We start from the raw sequence: 6,092 nt of genomic DNA, 5'->3' as shown, positions 1-6,092 counted from the left end.
AATCAATAAATAGGGTTAAAGGTTGTGGTGAAAAAGTCAATAAAATTTGAGAAATTTAATGAACAAATAAAAGGAAATTATATATCATGTACCATATGACATGAAGCCTAAGCAATTTAGGCTTTAAAGAACAAAATAATTATTAGGTCAAAGCTTTTTTCTGTCATTGAGATCTGAAAGAGGTGAGTTTCATTGTTAACAATTTTAAGTGAATAATATAAAAATAACGGAATTTCATGTTTGGAACTGACCTTATGTAACATTATTTATCTCTCCCCCACTACTGTGAAGACGTCTTGTAAAACATTCCCCCAAAGTAGGTAATCCAACTTCTGTTTGGGCACCTCCAGTGATAGGGAGTTCACAAAACAGCCCCACATTGTTAACAAGTCTGCCACAAATTCTTCCTTAGACTGGAGGGGTTTTGCACCAAATCCTTAGACTTGGAAAGATTATTGTGTGGAATTATGAAAGCTGTTTCTTTTGATTAAAAGCAAAGGCTCATGTGGTTGAGCACATGAAAGAATCATTTTTCCAAAGGGATGGACTTGGATCTATCATTGTGACCACATTTGGATATTGAACAGTCTTCTTCAACTCTTCAGCTCCCTCAAGATTATCTCCCTCCCTATCCCGGCCCCTTGCACTTTATGAGTAGTAGATATTGAACTTGATATTATAATTATTTATGAAATGTGTGTTTCTTTCAATATAATTCTTTAATGGTAAGGACTGCAATGTGTTCACTACAGAATCTAACATATTCATACATTCATTTAACAAAAAATTATTAAACACATCACTAGGCTCTGAGGTCATAAAGGAAAGTAGATCCTGCCCTCAAGAAAACAATCAAGCAACAATGATTATTATAGTACAAAGTAGTAAAGACTATGATGGCATGATCTACAGGTATGGGTGGGGATGTGGATAAATACTCATATAAATGTAAATGTAAATTAAATTCCATGGTGGGTTTTTTGAAGATGGACAAGACTAGATCATGTTTGATCACAGATTTCTTTTAATTTGGTCTACTTATTAATTTCTTGCAAGGAAATATCTCTCAGCATGCAGTCAGGAGAGGAAGGGCCAGAAGAGTAGGCAGAGTCCTGGAAATTAGGTATTTTTCTATGCTTCATATTTAACCCGAATTTGTCAGGTATTATTAAATGATTTTTTTGCAGGGATATAATGAGATAACTTTTGTACTTTCTGAAATAACATTCTGAGAGCTGCACTGAGAGTTGGTATTGTCTAGGAGAGAAGTGAGCAGCCATGAATTAAGGTGCCAAAGTGGGAATGGCTGGGAGGGAAGCGGTAGGGGAGATATTTAGGGGGAAGCCCTGGGCTTCAGTAACTGGGTGAGTGTGTCAGGGTGACTGGTGAGAGGGAAGCATGCCAGTGTTCTCATTTGAGGGCCTAGGAGGATACAGATGGTGTGAGCTGAAGTAGACGCATGTTTGTAGGAGGTGAGCTAGCAAATTCCAGTTTGGGTCTGCTGAGTCTAAGGTATGTGTGTGTTGTCTAGGTAGAGAAGCCAGGCAAGCAGTTGAATAAATGTGCTCTATAGAATGGTTTAGGCTGGGAAGTGGATTTGGAAATCCAAAGTGGCAGCTGAAACCATGGGTTTGGATGAAGTCAAAGTGTTGGATGAGAGCAAAGTGTTCCAGGGGGGTGGGGGGACAGAATAGAGCTGAGAACAAAGATCTAAGGAAGTAAGGTTTAAACAGAAAGTGGAGAAAGAATTGCTTAATGTTGAGCACGAGCAAGGTAGGAGTGAAGTTGGGAAATAATAATGTCATAGAAGTTTTAATGGATGCACAAACTTAGGAATTCCTGCCTGTTTGTCCCATGGCTCCTTTCAAAGTAATTGTTTCTCAGAACTTCCTGCCTAGGGAAGCAGCCCTAGGTGGTTCATCATCTAGATACATAGATGAGTATGTTCTGGGCCACATGTTTTTTCACCCAAGGCCAGCCAATTTATAGGTCAGCCTAAGTTCTAAAAGGAAGTCCTTTGTAAAAACCTTACTCAAATGGGTAAGTAATGGTCAAGAGGTAAGGAGGATTATCTTTCCCAGGAATCTGGGGTTATACAGAGAGAAGTAGTAGCAGGTGTTATTATGGGTTGAATTTTGTCTCTCCACCCCTCCCCCAATTCATATGTTGAAGTTCTAAACCCCAGTACCTTATAATGTGACCCCATCTGGAAATAGAATCATTGCAAATGTAATTAGTTAAGATGGTGGTCTTATAATAAGGGGAAATTTGGATACAGGTACCATGTTAAGATGAAGGCAGACATCGAGGTGTTGCTTCTACAAGCCAAGAAACACCAAATATTAGCAGCAAGCCACCATAAGCTAAGAAGGAGGCATGGAACAGATTCTCCCCCATTGCCCTCAGAAAGAACCAACCCTGCTGACACCTTGATCCTAGACTTTTAGCTTCCAGAACTATGAGATACAAAATTTCTGTTGTTTAAGCCAGTTTGTGGCACTTGGTTATGGCAGCCCTAGCAAACAAGCAATAGATATAGGAGCTGACAAACACATAGACAGAAGGCAGGCTGCAGGGTCCATGAGGTAACCAAAACCATGTAGAAGCAGAAGTCATGAACTATGAATGGTGAGATGGTTGCTTAGAAACAGAAGGAGCTGTAAAAGCAGAATGGAATTTCTACTAGCCAAGCATGAGGGTAAGTGTCCATAGATTTCAGCTATTGAAGGGGAAAATGAGATGACCTAGTAAATTAGGGGCGAGTTAAGTCTTGAATCACATTCTGATCCCTAAGCAGTGTTCTAGTCTGAGACTCTACGATATATTGCTTTTCCTGTTCTTCTTAAGGGGCCTCATGTTTTTGTTTGTAACTCTGAAGTCAGATTATACAACCAGGAGTCTTACCTTCCTCATGACTAGGTATATTCTCTTTATGACCCACATGTATTAGGTATCTAATGTTGTGTAACAAATACCTCAAAATGTAATGCCTTAAAACAGCAAACATTTATTAGATTACAGTTTGTGTGGGTTAAGAATCTGGTTGCAGATTCTGCCTCGTGGCAGCCGCCCCCTTCCACACGATCACGCTGAGCTAGTACCCACGCCTGGAATCGGGCCGCAAACTCAGCCGTGCCTGCCCCCTGCCCATGGACCCCTGCAAAGTGAGCGAGGTTCGGGCTTTCGTGAAAATGTGTAAGCAGGATCCGAGCGTTCTGCAAACCGAGGAAATGCGCTTCCTGCGGGAGTGGGTGGAGACCATGGGGGGTAAAATACCACCTGCCACTCATAAAACTGAATCAGAAGACAATATCAAGGAAGAAAAAACAGATAGTAAGAAGGTGAAGGAAAACATAAAGACAGACGAACCATCAAGTGAGGAAAGTGATCTAGAAATTGACAATGAAGGTGTGATTGAACCAGATACTGATGCCTCTTAAGAAATGGGAGATGAAAATGTAGAGATAACCAAGGAAATGATGGACCAGGCAAATGATAAAAAAGTGGCTGCCATTGATGCCCTAAATGATGGTGAACTACAGAAAGCTGTTGACTTGTTCACAGATGCCATCAAACTGAATCCTCGCTTGGCCATTCAGTATGCCAAGAGAGCCGGTGTCTTCATCAAATTACAGAAGCCAAATGCTGCCATCTGAGGCTGTGACAGAGCTATTGAAATAAATCCTGATTCAGCTCAGCCTTATAAGTGGTGAGGGAAAGCGCACAGACTTCTGGGCCATTGGGAAGAAGCAGCACATGATCTTGCCCTTGCTTGTAAACTGGATTACGATGAAGATGCTAGTGCAGTGCTGAAAGAAGTTCAACTGAGGGCCCAGAAAATTGCTGAACGTCGGAGAAAGTATGAGCAAAAACGTGAAGAGCGAGAGATCAAAGAAAGAATAGAAAGGGTTAAGAAGCCTTGAGAAGAACATGAAAGAGCCCAGAGGGAGGAAGAAGCCAGACGACAATCAGGAGCTCAGTATGGCTCTCTCCCAGGTTGCTTTCCTGGGGGAATGGCTGGTAATTTTCCTGGAGGAATGCCTGGAATGGCAGGGGGGGATGCCTGGAATGGCAGGAATGACTGGACTCAATGAAATTCTTAGTGATCCAGAGGTTCTCGCAGCCATGCAGGATCCAGAAGTTATGGTGGCCTTCCAGAATGTGGCCCAGAACCCAGCGAATATGTCAAAATATCAGAGCAGTCCAAAGTTATGAATCTCATCAGTAAATTGTCAGCCAGATTTGGAGGTCAAGCATAATGCCCTTCTGTCAAATAAAGCCCTTGCTGAAGGAAAAGAACCAATCACCTAATGGATGTAGCAATAATACAAACCAGTGTACCTCTGACCTTCTCATGAAGAAAGCTGGGGTGCTGTGAAGAGAATCCCTACCCCTCTGCCCCATGTGCAACTGAAACATTCTATAGTAGTTTGCCATTAGGGTATTCATTCAGATAATGTTTTCCAACTAGTAATTACAAACTGTAAACACTTTTTAAACCTTAAAAATATTTAAAAACATATTAAAAGGGTGTGTTAGTCCCTACATTTTTCTTTACTAATCATTTCAGTTTTTTTTTTCCTTTGGATTAATTGGGCAAGGAAGATACTTCAGTGTGGAAGATTTACTGCTCAACTTGAGTGAAATAAAGGTTTATTAGTGGGAGGCAAATATAACATTTAAATAGAAAAAAAAAAGAATCTGGTTGCAGTTTAGCTGGGTGTATCTGTCTCAAGTTCTCTCACAAGGCTATAATTCAGATTTTGTATTCAGGGCTGTGGTCTCATCTCAAGGCTCAACTGGGAGAGGATCTGATTCCAAGGCCACTCGTGTGGTTGTTGGTAGAAATCAGTTCCTTCATGGCATTGCACTGAGCGTCTCAGTTCTTCTCTGGCTGTTGGCCAGAGGGACCTGTCAAATTGTGTGCCAAATGGGCCTCTTGATAGAGTGGCTCATGTGACAACTGGCTTCATGAAAGCAAGCAAGGGAGAGAAAGGAGAGTATGACAACATGGAAGCCACTGTCTCTTTGTAACCTAATTTCAGAAGTAACATCTCATCCCTTTTGACATATTCTATTCATTAGAAACAAGTCACTAGGTCCAGCCCACACTCAAGGAGAGGGCATTACATAAGGATGTGAATACCAAGAAGTGGGGATCATTGGGAGTCATGTCAGAAGTTGCCTAAAGCACATCCCATTGCTAGGAGGAAAATGAAGGAGGTAATCTCATTGCAAACCAAGGAAGCTGACTGATAGAGAACCCAGGTTAGGAGAAGTTTCCTGCCAAATGCTTCACAAAGGACAAGAAGAAAATGTCCAAGAAGTGATCGCTGGATTTGGCAACATCAACATTATAGGTGACCAGTAAAGGCAGTTCAGAGAAGAGAGGAGTAGGGAAACCAGATGGTGGTAGGAGGAGAGTGATCAGGAGTGGTAAGGCAGATACAGTAAGGGTCACTTATGTTCAAGAGGGTTGGTGTTCTTGTTTTTTATGGATGCTGTAAGAAACCACCATGAACTTAGTGGCTAAAAACAACACAAATTTATCATCTTCAGTTCTAGAGGTCAGAAATCCTAAAAACAAGGTGTTGGCAGAGCTGCATTCCTTCTGGAGGCTCTAGGGTACAGTCTGTTTCCTTACCTTTTCCATCTTCTAAAGGCTGCCTGCATCCCTCTGCTCATTGTCCCTCCCTCCATCTTCAAGGCCAGCAGGTAAGCACCTTCTAGTGTCTTTCTCTCCCACCTCAGATTCCATCATCATATCTCCTTCTATGACTCTAACCTTCTTGCCTCTTTATAAGGATGTTGTGACAGATTGGGTTCACCTGGATAATCCAGGAAAGTCTCTCCATCTCAAATTCTTTAACTTAATCACATTGCAAAGTCCCTTTTGCCATGTAAGGTAACATATTCTCCGTTTCTGGAGATTAGGACATAGACATCTTGGGAAGTCACTGTTCCGTCTATCACATTTGCTAGGAGTGGGAAGAAAGAGGGTAATATCTGAGAACTAGAGTCCAGGAAAAGTATTTTGTAAGCTGGATAAACTTGTCCATTTTATCATACAATGGGCTTTATGGATATAGAGT

General features: G+C 41.5%; 1 pseudogene; it reads left to right on the top strand.

Moving 5' to 3' along the window:
* Positions 1 to 3,149: 3,149 nt before the first annotated feature.
* Positions 3,150 to 4,259, top strand: LOC123838686 (hsc70-interacting protein-like; annotated as a pseudogene).
* Positions 4,260 to 6,092: the final 1,833 nt, after the last annotated feature.

Source organism: Mirounga angustirostris, unplaced genomic scaffold, assembly GCF_029215605.1.
Source record: "Mirounga angustirostris isolate CCGP_5_RB_7025 unplaced genomic scaffold, mMirAng1.0.hap1 SCAF_3, whole genome shotgun sequence".
Taxonomy (NCBI): Eukaryota; Metazoa; Chordata; class Mammalia; order Carnivora; family Phocidae; genus Mirounga; species Mirounga angustirostris.
This window is presented reverse-complemented; position numbering and strand designations above follow the sequence as displayed.